Source organism: Cetorhinus maximus, chromosome 23 (genome assembly GCF_964194155.1).
Source record: "Cetorhinus maximus chromosome 23, sCetMax3.hap1.1, whole genome shotgun sequence".
Lineage (NCBI taxonomy): Eukaryota > Metazoa > Chordata > Chondrichthyes > Lamniformes > Cetorhinidae > Cetorhinus > Cetorhinus maximus.
Genome location: NC_135901.1, coordinates 60,545,305 through 60,564,400, shown reverse-complemented (window position 1 = coordinate 60,564,400; position 19,096 = coordinate 60,545,305). Strand labels below are relative to the sequence as shown.

General features: G+C 44.2%; 1 protein-coding gene, 1 non-coding gene and 1 pseudogene across 3 annotated transcripts in view; 1 reads left to right on the top strand and 2 right to left on the bottom strand.

Moving 5' to 3' along the window:
- Window positions 1-19,096, top strand: part of LOC144698328 (uncharacterized) — a 694,970-nt gene that overhangs the window by 65,201 nt on the left and 610,673 nt on the right. The window lies entirely within an intron of this gene.
- Window positions 1-19,096, bottom strand: part of LOC144698352 (uncharacterized) — a 674,481-nt pseudogene that overhangs the window by 330,927 nt on the left and 324,458 nt on the right. The gene's annotated exons all lie outside the window — the stretch shown is intronic.
- trnav-uac (transfer RNA valine (anticodon UAC)) lies at window positions 14,527-14,599 on the bottom strand. Its single transcript has one exon. It is a non-coding gene; the product is annotated as a tRNA-Val (tRNA).

Sequence of the window (19,096 nt, the reverse complement as noted above, 5' to 3'; positions counted from 1 at the left end):
TCTATCCATCTCAATACACCATCCCCAATCCCATGTGCTCTAATTTTACACGCTAATCTCTTATGTGGGATTTTGTCGAAAGCTATCTGAAAGTCCAAAGAAACCACATCCACTGGCTCCCCCTCATCAACTCTACGGGTTACATCGTCGAAAAATTCCAGTAGATTTGTCAAGCATGATTTCCCTTTCATAAATCCATGTGGACTCTGTCCCATTCTGCCACTGTTTTCCAGTGTTCAGCTATTGAATCTTTTATAATGGACTCTAGAATTTTCCCTACGACCGACATCAGGCTGACTGGTCTATAATTCCCGACATTGGACTGAATAACATTGATCTTTGACTGTGGAAGGAGAAATATTTGTCTGTTCTGTCTGTGGGAAAAGATTTCAAACATCAGTGTGACTGGAAAAGCACCGAGACACAGACACACCCAAGTGAAAGTGCTCCAGTGAACTGACTGTGGAAGGAGCTTTAACCTGTTACACCATCTGAAAAAAAAACATTTCATCATTCACAGCAGGGAGAAGTGTTCTGTCTGTGGACAAGGATTAAACTGATCGTCCAACATGGAGAGACATGGGTCACCGACACCATGGAGAGACCACGGAAATGTGGGGACTGTGGGTTAGGATTCAGATCCCCATCTGAGCTGGAAACTCATCAGCGCAGTCACACTGGGGAGAGGCCGTTCACCTGCACTGACTGTGGGAAGGGATTCACTCAGATAGGTACCCTCACTTCACATCAACTTGTTCACTCTGACAAGAGACCTTTTAAATGTTCTGACTGTGAAAATTGCTTTAATAGCAGAAAGATTCTGCTGACATATCAGCGAGTTCACACTGGGCAGAAACCATTCAACTGCTCCAAGTGTGGGAAGAGATTGACTCAACTAACCCAACTCACTTCACATCAACGTGTTCACTCTGAAAAGAAACCTTTTAAATATGCCGACTGTGTGAAAAGCTATAAAAGCAAAATGGATCTGCTGACACACCAGCGAGTTCACACTGGAGAAAGGCCATTGACCTGCTCCGTGTGTGGGAAGGGATTCATTTACCCATCCCTCCGGCTGACACACCAGCGAGTTCACACTGGAGAAAGGCCATTGACCTGGTCCGTGTGTGGGAAAGGATTCATTCACCCATCCCTCCGGCTGAAACACCAGCGAGTTCACACTGGAGAGAGACTGTTCACCTGCTCCGTGTGTGGGAAGGGATTCAGTCATTCATCCACCCTGCAGACACACCACTGTATTCACAAGTGACTCCCAGGGTTGGACTCTGCTGTTATTGCTGCTGTTAATCATATCCAGGACTGAACCATGCTGTTTCCGACAGTTGGGGTTTGTTTCTGCTGATGTTAATAATCCCTGTAACTGAGCTGGAGTTTAAAATTTTGGATAAAGGTTAAATAAATCAGCTTTGTGTCAGACATTGTCGACATATTAGTCGAGGCATTGAACGTAAGAGCAGGGACGTTATGATGGAGCAGTATAAAGCATTAGTTAGGCCACATTTGGAGTATTCTGTGCAGTTCTGTTTGCCACACTACAGGAAGGACTTGAATGCACTGGAGAGGGTGCAGAGGAGATTCACTCAGGATGTTCCCTGGGCTGGAGCATTTCAGCTATGAAGAGAGACTAGATAGGCTGGGATTGTTTTCCTCAGAGCAGAGAAGGCTGAGGGGGTACCTGATAGAGGTGCACAAAATTATGAGGGGCATAGATAGGGTGGACAGGAAGACATTTTTCTCTTTAGTGGAGGGGTCAATACTGAGGGGGTATAGATTTAAGGTAAGGGGCAGAAGGTTTAGAGGGGATTTGAGGATTTTCTTTTCACCCAGAGGGTGGGGGCTATCTGGAACCAGCCAGCAAAGCTTACATCCCATGAATGAATTTTAAAAGAAAGACAACGCTTTCATCCCAGAAATCAACTGTGTGAACCTTCCCTGAAATGCTTCTAATACAACTCTATCCATCTCAAGATTATCCCATAACTATGTTATCATAAGGTGCGAATGGTATGAGCTGGAACTTGGTCTTTGTTATTTTTCAATCCATTTGCTAACAGAATCTCCCCCTTCCTTCCCCAGATTCGGACAATGATTAACTGAGACTTGGTCTCTAATGACGGCCTTAAAAGTGGATAAATCCCCAGGCCCAGGTGAAATGTGGAACTCAGTGCCTGAGGGGGTGGTAGAGGCAGGAACCCTCACAACATTTAAGAAGTATTTAGATGAACACTTGAAACACCACAGCTTACAGGGCTACGGGCCAAGTGCTGGAAAATGGATGAGAGGAGATGGGGTTTGATGATGACCACTGCAAGAATTCACCAAGGCTCCTTCAACAGCACTGTCCAAACACATGACCACTACCATCTAGAAGGATAAGGGCAGCAGATAGATGGGAACACCACCACCTGGAAATTCCCCTCCAAGTTGCTCACCATCCTGATATGGAAACATTTCTTCACTGTCGTTGGGTCAAAATCCTGGAACCCCCTTCCTAACAGCACTGTGGGTAAACCTACACCACATGGACTGCAGTGGTTCAAGAAAACAGCTCACCACCACTTTCTCAAGCGCAACTAGGGATGGGCAATAAATGCTAGCCCAGCCAGCGAAGCCCATATCCCATGAATGAATAAAAAAAACAGAACATGAGTGATTATTGTGCCCAGTAGAATGAAACAATGTTTTAAATTGTCAAGACATTAACACGTATTCCATATAAAAATTGTCTCTCAAACATTCAGGAAAGAATTAAACACATTGAACATATCAAAGTGAGTCGAATTAATTTGAAGAAGGAAATAGAATCTGGATTTAGAAAATATCCACGAAGTGGGTGCAGGTGAACAGAGCTGGAGAATCTTTAAAGTCTGTGCATGAACTTTTGTTTGAACCAGATGTAATTACAACATGTCAATAATTTAGAATTGTGTAAGCTGATCAGCTGATAGGGAGGATGAATATAAGTCGATAGTTATCACATTTTAGTGGAAAAGATTTGACATTTATTCTTGGTGGCGGCTAAATGGTTTGTGTTGCTGATTCTGATCATTCTAGTAGCTTTAGTATGTTATCTAAGGTTTGTCATCAAGAAATTAGGAAAACAAGCTCGGAGCTTAGAAATAGTGAAGTTAGTCAGAAATCAGTTGTGAGAAGTCAATAAGGATATTCCCTTCTCAAGGTGGGGAGATCTGTGAGAAATCACTGTCTAATTAACCTTATGAAATCTTCAGAAATTTATTGAACATTACAAGAATAGCTCTCTCTCTCTCTCTCTCCCTTGTTTAGGAAGAAAGATTCCTGGCTTGATAAACATAGGACAATGTATCCCTATGATAACTCATAGGGATGGTCTCAGTAGTTACAGGATGGAATTTGTAGTAGTGATTGAAGACAATGGCTTTGGTCTTTCCAATTTTTAATTGAGGAAATTTCTGCTCATCCAGTATTGGGTGTGGGATAAGCACTTTGATACAGTACCAGGGGAGAGAGAGAAAAAACTGTGAATAATATCAGCTGACATGGAGAAGTTGGGTGATCAGTAGTTCAGTGAGAGTGGGGTCAGTACAGCAGAAAGTGGGTCTCTTGGACAAGATGAGCAGTGAGAGGGCATGAGGGAGATGGGAGAGAAACTGGAGAAAGATGTGAGTTCAGGGTTCAGACAAGGGGGAATTTTAAAGGCAGTTTGTCCCGGTGGGTTAGTGGAAGGGAGGGAAGCAGCAGAGGCAGCTGATCGGATTGTCTCAATCTTAGTGACAAGGAAGCTCCATGGGCAGAATTTTGCCCTTGGTGTGCAGGCTCGGCGGGGGCGAGTGGGGCAGTCAGGAAGCTGACCGCTGCCTGCAATCAGGCCCGGAAGACAATTTCATGCTGGAGGCCAATTAAGGCCTGCGCTGCGTGAAACGTGAATAGCAGTGCTCAGCGCTGCCTGTGCGGGCGGAGGGAGGAGTGTGAGCTGGGCGAGTGTGACGTTTGTACATGCACGCGAGAGCGAGCTACATAATCTCCCTGAGGCAGAGAGCTGTCTCAGGGAGATGGATTGATTTGAAAAAGAAATTAAAGATTTTATACATGTTATGAAACATGTCCCCTCATGTCACTCTGTCACATGAGCAGGGACATGTTTTTAATTAATAAGATAAAAGCAAAATACTGCAGAGCAGTACTTCTTCAAGGTCGGCATTCCTGGAAGAGAAGTGGCAGTGAATTAAATACGATAAAAGCAAAATACTGCAAAATACTTTTGCAAAGAAGCAAAACTCGGTTTGTCTCTCCAGAGATGCTGTCAGACGTGCTAAGTTTTTCCAGCATTTTCTGTTTTTGTTTCATGTTTTTAATTCAAGTGTAAAATTTGATTTGTTTCAGGCGACCTCGTCCCGCCCGTGGATGAGGTTTCCTGAAAAAGGTAAAGGCCACTTGGCCTTTTCGCCCGCCCGTCAACCATTAGGTTCGATGGGCAGCGTAAATTTGAATTTAATTAACTTCTTAGCGGCCTTACAGGCTTCTTAATTGTCGGCGAAATATTGCAGGACTGCGCGATGACGTCGGGACACTCGCCCACCGAGCGTAATTTTCTGCCCCATGAGCTCCTCACACTTGTTGTTGGAGGTGAGGATGGAGGAGACGGGGGTGAGGAAGAGCCCTTCGAAAGGAACTAACTTGTGTTTGAGAGATTAAAAATTGATACACGTTGAGTTTAACACAAAGCTTATTTATTTGACTTTTATCCAGAATATTACTCCCGATAACTGACCTGGAGTTTCTTAACATCAGCAGAAAGAGACCCCCATGAACATGGTTCAGTCCTGGATGTGATTAACAGCAAAATCCAATCACCGTATTTACTTGTGAACTTGCTGGTGTCTCTACAGATGGTATAAGCGAGTGAATCCCTTCCCACACCCGGAGCAGATGAACGGCCTCTCCCCAGTGTGAACCCGCTGGTGTATCAGCAGATGGGAGGACTGAGTGAATCCCTTTCCACACTTGGAGCATATGAACGGTCTTTCCCCAGTGTGAATTCGCTGGTGTACAGTGAGTTGAGATGATCGCCTGAACCCAGTCCCACAGTGAGAGCACCTGAACGGTCTCTCGTCAGTGTGAACACGTTGATGACGAAGCAGCTCCCCAGAACTTTTATAGCACTTCCCACAGTCTGAGCATTTAAAAGGTCTCACGTCAGAGTGAACACGTTGATGGGACATCAGATTCCCAGGACTTTTATAGCATTTCCCACAGTATGGACATTGAAAAGGCCTCTCCCCAGTGTGAACTCACTGGTGCATCAGTAGGTTGGATGAAGTAGTGAAACGCTTCCCACACTGGGAGCTGGTGAACGGTCTCTCCCCAGTGTGAATTCGCTGGTGTACAGTGAGTTGAGATGAACGTCTGAATCCAGTCCCACAGTGAGAGCACCTGAACGGTCTCTCGTCAATGTGAACATGTTGATGACGCATCAGTTCCCCAGAACTTTTACAGCACTTCCCACAGTCTGAGCATTTAAAAGGTCTCTTGTCAGTGTGAACTCGCTGGTGGGTCTTCAGGCTGGATGACTGACTGAATCCTTTCCCACACTCGGAGCTGGTGAACGGCCTCTCCCCAGTGTGAGTGCACCGATGAGTTTCCAGCTCAAATGGGTATCTGAATTCCTTTCCACAATCCTCACATTTCCTTGGTATCTCTCCACTGTGAATGGTGCCTTTTCCTTCCATGTTCAAAATCCGATGATATTCAGTTTACGATAAATTGTGCGACTCCGTCAGGTCCTGATGTGATGTTTGATTTCAGTTTCCCGACTGCAAATCCTCCCCTTCTAATACCCTGTGAAATTGATTTAAAACAGAAAAAAGGGAGTGAGAGAGAACCCACAAAAACACAAAGGCAGGTTGTGAAATTGAGCTGAATGAATCTGGGAATTTGTGGGGCCGGCACGGGGAAAAAGTGACCATGAAAAGTGCTGGATTGTCATAAAAACCCAACTGGTTCACTAATGTCCTTCAGGGAAGGGAACCTGCCACCCAGTCTGGGTCTACACAAGGCTCTGGCCTACAAGGAAGCAGAGGGAGAGAGAGGTGGGAGAGGCAGGGGGTGAAGGGATATCTACAACACAACAAGAACTATGACAAAGTCTCCAGAAATCTCAACCTCCACCACCTAAAGGACCAGGGTAGCAGGTGTATGTGAACACCATCACCTCCAAGATCCCCTCCTAGTCACACACTATCCTGGCTTGTCTGGATGAACAGAAATTTCCTCCATTTCAATATTAGGAAGACTGAAGTCATTGTCTTCAGTCCCCGCTACAAACTCCACTCCCTGACCACCGGCTCCATCCTTCTCCCTGACAACTGAGGCTGAACCAGGCTGTTCATAGGGACATAAGAGCAGGAGTAGGCCATTCAGCCCTTTGAGCCTGCTCCAACATTCAATCTGATCAAAATATTTTTCCCACACTATCCGCATATCCCTGTATGTAATTGCTCAATCTGTCATCCATTCCTTTGTTCCCTCTAGACGTAACTATCCTAACGCACTCCCAGCTGGCCTCCCACATTCAGCCTCCCTGTAATCCAAAACTCTGCTCACTTGCACCAAGTCTTATTCACCCCTGTACTCACTGACTTACAAGAGCTCTGGGTTAAGGAGAACCTCAATTTCAAATTTCTCATTCTTGTTTTCAAATCCCTCCATGGTCTCTCCCTCCCTACCTCTGTAATCTCCTCCAGCCTCACAGCCCTTCGAGATATATTTGCTTCTCTAATTCCGACCTGCTCAGCATTCCTGATTTTAACTGCTCCACCTTTTGTGTCTCCCCCAGCAGCTGCCAAGGCCACAAGCTCTGGAATTTCCCGCCTAAACTTCTCCACCTCACTTTCCTCCTTAAAACCTACCTCTTTGAGTAAAACTTTGTTCATCTGCCCCGATATCTCTTCATGTGGCTCAGTGTCAAATGTTGTTTTCTAACACTCCTGTACATTTAATTACACAATAGAATGAATTAATTACCATTTCAGGTTGGGCAGAATTTGATGGTTAACATAGGCGCCAAAGTGAATGAGAAATGGACTACAGCTCAGGAAAAAACAATTCCTCAAAGGTACTGTGGGAAGATAAAGCTGGTGAGCCAGCAGCACATGGTCAGGGGATGGGCAGCAGTGGAAACCTCATTTAGACACAGTTGACAGAAGGAACATTAAAATCCTAAACATAATTAAAATACACTCATAATTAGAGACAGAGAAAGTTAGACAATGGCAGAGAGGTGATCAGGAAGGGCAGAGGTGAAACAGAGCAATAGATGGACTTGGATTCAGATCCACAGTAAAGGACTCGCACCAGTCCCAGAGACATGAAACCTCTCACAGATAACAGAGCACAGCACTAAAAGCTCTAAACTGTGGATGAATAGTCAAGAATACTCAACTCTGAAACAATTTCAGTTTTTAAATATAAACTCTCCTGCTGGAGCCTGCAGCTGGAAAGATATCAGAAGCACTGGAGTCAGAGAAAAATCTCCCAGTTGAGGAAATATCCAGGGAGCGGGATGATGTCACGGTGTAATTGTCGATGTGTGATGATGTCACAGTGTAATTGTCGATGTGTGATGATGTCACAGACATGGACACAGAACATCTGGGTCTGTGCAAACCAGTGATCACCACACATTATGAAGGATGGGAGGGTCCTTGAGAGGGTGCAGAGGAGATTCACCAGATTGGGTCGAGGGATGAGGGATTTTAGTTGTAAGGTTAGTTTGGAGAAACTGGTGTTGTTCTCCTTGGAGCAAAGTAGGTTGAGGGGAGATTTTATGGAGGTGCATAAGTTTATGATAGGTTGAGATAAGGTAGATAAAGATGTTCACATTAGTTGATCATAAAAGGATTACAGACACAGGTTTAAGATTTGAGGCAAGATCAACGAGGAAAGGAATTTACAGAGTGAGTGGTTGAATGAGCTGGAACACAATGCTTACAGTCAGAGGCCAATAATATTCAGATCCTGATGAATCGAGTGACACTGTTAGATCTTGATGTGATGTTTGGTTTGAGCTTTCTGTTTGCAAATCCTTCCCATTTTACATCCTGTAAAAAGAGTATTAAAAAAATCCATCACTGTCAGCCCAGGATAGAAATTGCGAAGAGACAGACATTGGTTTGAGTTTACTGTATGTAAATCCTCTCCTTCTAACCCCCTGTAAATGGAGTTTCCAAAAACCATCCCTGTCAGTCCAGGATAGAAATTCACAACATTGTTTCCTCCTGCTGCCTGGATCAGTATGGCCGCGCATGCGCCCTGCTGCACAGCCGCTCCCCCGGGCCGAGCAGAGGGATATTCAGCTATTTCCGGTCTGTTTGCTGAAACGCGGGACCGGTAGTTTCCTATTAAGCGTCTGGGGCCTGTACCAAGTGTTTATGAAGCCTCCTTGCGCACTCCGCTGGCTCCATTCCTCCCGCTCACCCACCCACAACTCTGTTATTCTGCTGCAGTCGCCGTTTTTTCACCCACTCGCTGCCGCTCTGCTCACAGGATAGCACTGCGCATGCTCAGACAGGAATCCACAATGCGCAGGTGCCAACCACACCCGCAATGCGCATGCTTATCTCTCTGGGGCTCTGGATAGAGCACATTCTCTCCCGCTGTGAATGCTAGGTGACAGATCCGCCATTAGAAGCCGATACTGTTGCATATAAAATTATTTTTGATGATCCGATGATGACTAAAGATTTAGGGTCAAGATATAAAATTATTAAATCAATTGAGGCAATAAAGTAAACACGCCTCTAACATACTCCTGACCTGGGTGTAATTAACAGCAGAACAAACCCCTACAGTTAGATGTCAATTCACTGGATTCTTAGCAGGTGAGGTGAAGAAGTTATTTTTCTTTCCACACACTGAACATTTAAACTCCGTCTTGCCAGTAAGAATGTGCCTATTGCGGATTAAATCTTTTGAACTTTTAAAGCCTCTGGTGACTGGTGACCAAACTTTGCACACATGAACTACCAGAATTTTCTCCATCAGATGTGACTGCTGCTGTGTCAACTCATCAGATGATCGAGTAAATCATTTCCACATTCAGCTGGTGAATGATGTTTTCAGTGTAACTTTACCCAGGAGTGTGAAGCTCAGACTTGGATCTCAAATCCTTCTTGAAATGAGTTCTACATTCTCATCCAAGGAAAAGATGCTGTAAATCTGAAATAAAAACAGGACATTTTGGAATTCGAAACAGGCCTGGTAGCGTCAGTGGAGAGACACATATTTTTCCTTTCAGGCCTGTGACTTTTCAGCAGAACTGTACTGAGTCAGTGCACAGACCTGAAAACATAACTCTGACTCTCAATCCAATGAAATTTCCAGATATACCAAGTATTTCTATCATTTTCAGCCTTTCTCTCTGGTCAAAGACGTTGCTTCTGAAATGGACATTGGATTTATTGGTGACTAAGTTATATTGATTCTTGTCTGTCTGCAAGTGGAAACATCTTCCAAACACTTTTCTAACATTAACAGCTTCGATCAAGTCATCCCTCACCCTGTTTTCCAGAGAATCTGTTGAACCTTTTGAATCGTTCTTGAAAGTTATAACTTTTCAGTTCTGGCATCACTCCAGTAAATATTTCTTGCACCTTTAACAGGGCTTCTGGATAAACATAATGGTATGGAGATGGAGCGTCCCTTTCAAAATAGGCACTTTTATCATGAGCCTGTTGTGTACCTTCTTGCAGTACATCGACTGAACAACATAAACTCATCCCAGCTCCGCTTTCTTCACATTGAAATCCAGTGTGAAAATATTAACAGTTTCAAAGCTTAACAAGGTGCACAAGATTGGAAGGAGAGTCTGGCTGTGGATAATTGACACTGTGCACATTCCTGTAATCAGTATCTCGGACAATCAGGAAAATGAGCTCCTGTCAACCCATCCCGACTCAAAGCCTCGTGTCTTACATTCCCTGTCCCTGCTTACCAGGGAACAATTAGGTTCGTGAACTGACTTTGCCTGCATCAAGCAATTAATTGACCTGGGAGTTTAACGGGCACATGGAGCTGGAGGCGAGGCAGGGATAGAAGCAGAAACAGCTGCAGCATGGAAGCGTTTAGAATTTGACGTGCGTCAGTTACTTTCAGTGATGAATGTCAGCCGTGTGTTCCGTTGTCAGTTTCACAGGAACCGCAGTGATGAGGTTGGTGTGTTTTGGAAATTGTAAGTTGTACATGAGCAGTTTGAACAGCAGGTCGAACACCTGCCAGCTCAAATTTTATTTAGGGGTATGTATGCGGTGTTTCATTTTTACAGGAAGGACGAGGAGGGACAGGATCGATATAAATTGCTGTGGGAAAAAGGTGGGATTATGAAATTAGTTAAATTGCTCTTCCAGAGAGCCGACACGGACACGATGGGCCGAATTTACTCCTTTTCTGCTGTAGGCATTTATGATTCTATGCCAACAACATTAAACTGTGCAGAGGACCAGTCATCGTGGCCAAGTGGTTAAGGCGTTGGAGTCCAAATCCATTGGGGTTTTCCGCTTCCCATTTTCCCTGGTTTTAACTCGCTGTCTACAGAGTTAATTATCATTTAAATTGAATCTAATCCAACCAAACATTCGAGAGTTTTCATATTTCCGTTCATTAACGAAAACAGTCATGAAACTAGGACTGGAAAATAGAACAAAAACAGAACCAGGTTGGTGTCATTCTTGCTTCCCTAAAGGACATTAGTGAACCAGATGAGTTCTTATGACAATCGTTCCATGGTCACCGTTAGACTTTCAATTCTATGTGGGATTCCAACCCTGGCCCCCAATGGATTACCCTGATTACTCTGGATTACTAGCCCACTGACAATACCACTAAGCTGCCACCTCCCTGAGTCTTCATTCTTTCTCAAAATAAAATTCAGCAAAATAATAATAGTTTTAAAAGAATGTTTCTTCTGGCAGCGGCTGATTGGAGAGTGTTGGGCTGGATAATTGCTGCATTTCCCTGTCTCACTCACTGTGGAGCTGAGGAAGAGAGAAAAATTGATGCGTTCGTTTGATCCAATAACTTCATAGATTTCTATTGGGCTAGATGGAGGTACATGATCGTTTATTTTCTTTAAAATGAATATTCAGAATATTCTTTGAAATGAAAGTTCAGAAATGAAGATTGTTGTGGGAACTCAGAGGGTAAAAGTCGAGCTTGCAATGTTGGGCGATATTTTCCTGTGGTTTCAGAGCCACAGAGCCAGCCAGACCTGTGTGGGAATGAATGTTGATGGGGAGAAAACGACGACGGATTTGCCCCTGGGTGGCCTCAAACCACCGATTTTTTTTCAGTTCTCAGCTGAATGCACTGATCAATTGTGCAACAGAGACTGATGAAAGTTGACTCTTCGAGATACCCTAAAGCAGGGGGTCAGTGAGTTAAAGCTTCAGATTGCTGCTACCAGAATGACAATTGTTCTCTATCAGTTTCATTCTCCAAAAATTAAATTTGGGACACTCATCGTGGATACATGGACACCTCCATCTCACCGGGAACCAGCTCTCCTACAACAGTTGCCGTCTCCCTTTGAAACTTTCAGTGTTTTGTCTGTTAACAAATATTCTGATTGTCCCGAAGCCAATAATTCTAAAGGGGTTTCTCTGTTACACAGCGAGTGGTTAGGATCTGGAATGCACTATCTGAGCGTGTGGGGGAGGCAGGTTCAATCGTGGATTTCAAGAGAGGATTGGACAGAAAATCCAGGTCTCCGATGAAAAGGCGAGGGAGTTGGACCAGGCGAGTTAGTTTCCAGAAGAGTAAGAGGTCTCCCTTTTCAGACGGAGATGAGAAGTTTTTTTTTCTTTCTCGGTGGGTTGTTAGTCTGTGGAATTATTTTTCCCAGAAAGCATTGGAGGCTGAGTCATTGAATTTATTCAAGGCAGACTTAGATAGATTTTTGATAGACAAGGGAGTCAAGGGTTATGGCGGACAGACAGGAAATTGGAGTTGAGCCCACAACAAGATCAGCCATGATCTTATTGAACAGCAGAACAGACTCAAAGGGCTGAATGGCCTATTCCTGCTCCTGTTCCTGAGCCCTATGTTGCTATGACACGGGCTGAATGGCCTCTATCTGTGGGGTAACTTTGAACCTGATACTATGATACTATGAGGGGCTCGGGAGGTAAAATGGACTATCTTGGTTATGTTGGTTATGTTGTAATTCAGTGCAAACACCACTCAAGGCAATGGTTAGTGTGCATTGAGTGGAGATAGCATGGCCGAGCGGTCTCAGGGGGTTGGGTTTAGACTCCAGTCTCCTGTGTGTGTTGCCCTTTCAGTCACATCATCTCAGAATCGGCTCGAAGTCGGTGTCCTTTTAAGATCTTCATTTTGGTAGGAAGAACAAGGAGAGTCAGTGTAAATTGCAGGGTGACCGGGAAGATGTGGAGCCGAATGATCTCTGTCGCTGCTAGAACCGTTCGGGGATGTTATATGAACAACATTAAAATCACCGTAAGGCCTGTAGTTGGGGCCAAGTGTTTAAAGTAATGGGCTTGAAATCCATTGGGGTCTCCCGAAGCAGGTTTGAGTCTGGCTGACTGCACATCTTCCTTTAGATGCCTCCAGGGTTAGTTATTGGTTAAATTGGATAAAAACCTTCCAACATTCCCGTGTACTTTACCTGCTTCCCTTCCGCGTTTCTTCATTTCCATTCATCTGCAAACATTTACTCAATTTGGAGTCTGGAAAGGAACAATAATTGGCCAAGTTGGTGTCGCCCTTGCTTTCTTGGTGTTTGCCTCTCCTTCGGTCTCTGTCGCTCTCAGTGTAAATGTCTATCTGTGATCCTCTGTTTATGTCAATGTGCTTCAGTTCCCCAAGGGGATGAACACATTTTTATCATCACAAGCTTTATTCACATGAGTTAAACTCAGAACAAGCTGAGACACCAACTGGAAATCAGGATTTCTAATGATGTATTTTGGAATATGAACGGCTTAAAATGCTAGTCTGGTTAGCTCAATCGATAGAACATGAAACTCTAAATTCCGGGGCCATGTATTTGAGCCCCACGCTAGGCGCCATTATTCCTGAAAACTTTGCAGCTTCCATGGGTGATCCCCAGCTCTCCATTTCTCCAGCAGTATCACCGCTCAAACTGAGTCTTTCTCCGTCCCACTTTCTGAAAAATCGATTTGGTTGTTTCTGCGTTAAAATTGCCCTCTGCTTCACTGGAAGTTGTGACTGTTCAGTACTGAGGATTTGGTGCTTTCACTGGCAATTCCCGGTCAAGGAATTCCTTTTCCTTACTACTGTGTGAACTGTCACAATGAACAGAAATTCCTGATTAAATGAAACCAGGTTTGGCAGCGTCTGTGGAGTGAGAAAGAGAGTTAATCTTCCAGCTGGATAATCTTTCATCAGAGCTGGAAAAGTCAGAGATGTAACAGGTGGAAAACAAGTCCAGAGGCGAAGGGGAGTGAAAGGACAAAAGGGAAGGACTGTGATAGGTTACAAGGCCTGAGAGAGAAACTGACTAAAGGGTTGATGGTGCAAAATGCGGATGGGAATGGGACAGATTTATCTTCCTGCTGTTCAAACTGGCAAAAATATCACTCTTGATCAACCAATCACAACTACCCTTTCAAAGTAACTTTCTATAAGTGTTTCATTTCCATCCCCACTGCTGCTGCCTTCACAGTCATTCTATCATCTTCAACCCATTCCAGCAAAATCCACCTTCTTCCCTTGTGTTCAGCTCTTCTGACGTCATGGAACTGAGTAAATTCAGTGAAAATTTTTTTGTCATTTGGCACAAGATTCGGAACCAGACCTGGGAGAGGTTTGTGTCGGTGTAAACAGTGAAATCTCCCCTATTACCATTATATTTTGCCGTGAACCACCGTCTCTTTCGTCAGTGATTTGCAGCCTGCCATGCCCTTCTCTCATTCCTTATCTTCACCTCTGTGTTTGTTCGCGGCCTGTTGCACGGCTGACAATTCCGGCGCTGATGCAATACTCCAACTCTCACTCCACTGATTCAGGCGGAACTGATATGCGCTTTCAATTTTCAATCAAGAAGTAATGCATATTTATATTAATCATTCTCATGACATTTATAAGCGCCGAACCCTAACCACTAGACCCCCAGGTTTGCAGCTTTACAGCCCGGCTTATCCATGCTTTCTGTGCCTTTTATTTTCATTTCAAACTTCTTTCAACAGAGACACTTTTCTCCGACAAAATGACACGTTTCCCTAGAACACAACCGACTTCTTCAGCCAATGACAACAGCGATTGCTGTTAGCTGGAGAAGCATTCATTGTCTCACAGTCCCGGGTTGTCATTGGGTCCTTAAGCGACAAAAAAAGACAGAAATCGCCAACTCTCCTGTTACCCGACGAGTTCCAACAGATAAGGCGAAGAGCAAGTGCAATACGGCTGTGAGACACTGCATTCAGCTAATATTCAACAACAAGAAGGAGCAACGCAGCTTTTCCTCTTACTTAAATGTGTAAGTTGCGGTAAAGTTTCTGCCCGGTTTCGAACCGGGGACCTTTCGCGTGTAAGGCGAACGTGATAACCACTACACTACAGAAACTCCATTGATAAGTGCATCTGACTACAATGCAGTTCCGCAACAGCATTTTTGGGTCTTTGTTTTGAAGAAATGGAATTCGGCTGTTCTCATTAGGAATGCTGGAGACAGACTGATCAACAATGTCATCATCAAATGGCACAGCAGGTTGGGTGGTCATTAGATCATCTCTTCTATGCCAGCTTCCTTTTTAAAGAGGAACCAATTCGTCTCAATATATTTCTCTCTCTCCATAAGCCTAATTTTTCTGTATTTCAAGTCACTGTCTAATTTACTTTTGAAGAAGGAGTTTCTGTAGAATCCATGCACAGTTTCCCTTAATTAACAAAGTTTTCCCGACCCAGTAACATGAAGATTTGGACTTGGGTTTCTTCAAGTCCCTGGAGGAGTGGATCCGAATCCCAGCACTGCCACAGTTTAAGTCACATTCCCACGTTGGGGAACTTTAGGAATTCCCTTTCGGAGAACAAGAGGAGATTCTAGTTTAATACAGGGCGGGTTGTGAACTTTATTTTGTTTGGAAAAACGCGGAGAGGCAATACAAATATAAATTGTTGTAAGGGAAAGGCGGGTGTGTGGCATTGGTTGAGTTGCTCTTCCAGAGAGCCAGCATAGACACGACGGGCCGAGTGACTTATTTTGCAGCCATCTCTGATTTGACAAGAACACATTTGAGCTCGGAAGCTGCTGTTAGTCGCGGCTGACTGTTTAAGGTGATGGATTTGAAATCCATTGGGTTTTCCCCCTGTAGGTTTGAATCCTGCTGACCACAGTTCTCATTATTCCTAATTTTAACCAGGTGCCACCAACCTCATCCCTGCGGCTCCTGTGAAACTGACAAGGCGACACACGGCAGAAATTCATCACTGAAAGTAACTGACACACATCAAATTCTGCCGCTTTCATGTCGCATCTTTTAACTTCCTCTTCTCCCTCTCAGACATTTCCAGGTCTATCAAATGTCATCCACCTGGAACTTCAGCCTCCACCTCGTTTTACTGAATATGGTCGATTTTCCGTTAGATTAAGTTAATAGGTGGCTCCATAGCTCAGTGGTTACAGCACTTGCCTTGTAAGTCAGGGGGCGCGAGTTCAATCCTTTCTGGAACCTATGGGTAACCTTCAGCTGAGATGGCAAAATTATGTGGAAAGCTGAGAGACTGCAGAATAATATAGAAGAAGCAATTTAATAAGTTAAAGTACTGTGGATGCTGGAAATCTGTATTAAAAACAGAAAACGCTGGAAAAACTCACCATCTGACAGCATCTGTGGAGAGAGAAACAGAGTCAATGTCTCGAGTCCTTGTGACTCCTCAGAGAAGCATAAATGTTATGGCGTTTGTACTGTTATACGAGGGGTTGAGTGGAGCAGGTGGGAAGGTCAGTGATAGGTGGAGGCTCAGGAAGGTTTGACAAAGGAGTCAGGGACACAAGACAAAGGGAGTGTTCATGATAGCGGTAAGGGCAAAGAAAGATACTGATTGTGGCATAAAGGCAAGAAAGCAGAATGTGTGAATAGCAGAACAAGGATCAGCACTTTGTGAAAGAACAACTGACAGTTGGCCCTTTCGGGGCCTTCCTCCTCACTTTCCAAGGGCCAAAATACTCCTTTCAGGTGAAGCAGCACTTCACTTGCACCCCCTTCAATTTGGTCCACTGCATTCTTTGCTCCCAATGCGGTCTCCTCTCCATTGGAGAGACCGAACGCAGACTGGGTGACCATTTTGTGGAACACCTTCGGTCTGTCTGCAAGTATGACCCAGACCTTCCTGTCGTTTACCATTTCAACACCCCACCCTGCTCTCAAGCCCACATGTCCGTCCTTGGCCTGCTGCAATGTTCCAGTGGAGCTCAACGCAAACTGGAGGAACAACACCACATCTTCCGACTAGGCACTTTACAGCCTGTCGGACTGAATATTGAGTTCAATAGCTTCAGAACGTGAACTCTCTCCTCTAATTTCACCCTTTTTAAAATCTCGCCATAAAAATGTATTTTTATTTTTATTTACTTATTGTTATTAATTTATTCATTATTTTATTCCCTCTTTTATCCCGTTTTCTATCCTTTTTTCCCAACCACTGCACTTCCCCCCACCCCAGCCCAAAATAGAGCCATCTGTTACTTGTTCCATGTTGCTCTTTCACAAAGTGCTGACCCTTGTTCTTATATTCACACATTCTGCTTCCTTACTTTTATGCCACTATCCGCATCTTCTTCAGCCCTGACCACTGCAATTTCAGTCCCTTTGTCTTGTGTCCATGACACCTTTGTCAATCTCTCCTCAGCCCCCACCTATCACTAACCTTCTATCCAATCTCGCCTGCTCTACCCTCCCCACACCGCCCCCCTCCCCGCCCCTCCCCTCCCAGCTTGAATAGCATAAATTCCATCACTTTCTATTTCTTTTCAGGTCTGAAGGAGAGTCATACGGACTCGAAACGTTAACTCGGTTTCCCTCTCCACAGATTATGTCAGACCTGCTGAGTTTTGCCAGAATTTTCTGTTTTTATAATATATAAGAGGTGATTGGCTAACAAGTTGACAGGCGGAGAAAAATGTAGCAAAGTCTGAAGTTACTCACTTGGTCGTAAAAATAGCTTAAAAAAAACAACACAGCAGAACATGTTTGAAGAGGTGAGAAAGTTGTGCTGATGTTCTAAGAGACGTGGCTATACCTGTACCAAGAACACAGAAAGATGCATCAGTCTCTGTAGCACAATTGGTCAGCGCGTTCGGCTGTTAACTGTAAAGTTTGGTGGTTCAGAGGCGAAGCTGTTAATATTTTTCCCCCCATCAACATTCAGTGTCACACAGATCCGGGTTGTCAATGGCGGTAAGAACATTTCCCACAAATGTTGCCAGTTCCACTGTTCTTCAATGAGTTTCGATTCAGGAAATTTTCGGCGTGTAAAGCACATGTGAGAATCACTAGACGACAAAATGAACACGCAGCACCTTGCAGAACGACCTAGAATATCAAACTGTGCTGTCTTACTGTACTTCAGAACCTTGTTTTGTGGAAGTACAATTTGGCTGAAAACCTTAGCCATGCGGCAGAGAAATTGATCTAACATTAGAATCATCAGATGACACAGCACATCAGCAGCTCATTCAACACCTCACACATGTGCGAACGGCCTTACAGCAAATCCGTCCCCATCTTTCTCTCTTTCTTCCAAGCCATGCATTTTTCAGAATATCATTCGAAACCTGGAGAAGTATAAATGCCACATGGTTTTGAGATGATGCATCCAGTTACTATTTAACAACAAACGGGAACGATGCAACTTTTCCTTACATTTAATTCTGTTAATGCTTCTACCCCTTTTCGAGCGGGGAAACTTTCCATGTGTGAGAGACCGTGATTCCTATTACCCTACACAAACCCTGCAATGTAGCGGGGAAACTTTCCGTGTGTGAGAGACCGTGATCCCGATTACCCTACACAAACCCTGCAATGTAGCGGGGAAACTTTCCGTGTGTGAGAGACCGTGATCCCTATTACCCTACACAAACCCTGCAATGTAGCGGGGAAACTTTCCGTGTGTGAGAGACTGTGATCCCTATTACCCTACACAAACCCTGTAATGTAAAGAGCCCAATTTAACACACAGAAGACAGAGGGCCGGGAATTTTCAGATTGGAAAGACGAAACTAGTGGAATGCCACAAGGATCAGTCCCAGGGACTCAATTATTTACTATCTACACTAATGACATGGAGGAGGGGGCAGAGTGTAATGTATCCAAATTTTCTGACGATACAAAATAGGTGGGAGGTCAAGTTGTGATGAGGACCTGAGGAATCTTCAAAGGGATATAGATAGGTTGAGTGAGTGGGCGAAAGTTGGCAGATGGAGTTTAATGTAGGGAAGTTTGAGATCATACACATTGTTAGGAAGAATCAAAAGGCAGAATATTATTTAAATGGAGGGAGACTCCAAAAAAGTGCAGCACAGAGGGATTTGGGTGTTCCTGTGCATGAAAGACAAAAATGACATGCAGGTGCAGCAAGTAATTTTGGCCTGTTTTGCTCGTGGTTGGAGTTTAAAAGTCGGGAAATCTTGTTACAGCTGTACAGGGTGTTGGTGAGGCCGCACCTGGAGTCTTGTGTACAGTTTTGGTCCCAAATTTAAGGAAGCATATATTAGTATTGCAGGCAGTTCAAAAGAGATTCACTAGGCTGATTCCTGGGATGAAGAGGTTGACTAATCAAGAACTGTGAAGCAGGTGAAGACTTTATTCATTAGAGTTTAGAATACTGAGGGGTGATCTTATTGAAACGTGCAAGATTCTGAGGAGGTTGACAGGGTAGATGTTGAGAAGATGTTTCCACTAATGGGGGAACCTACAACTAGGGGACATAGTTACAGAACCAGGGGCACTCATTTAAAACTGAGATGCGAAGGAATTTCTTCTCCCAGAGGATAGTGAATGTTTGGAATTCTTTACCCAAGTGAGTTGTGGAGGGTAGCTCACTGAGAGTATTTAAAGAGGAG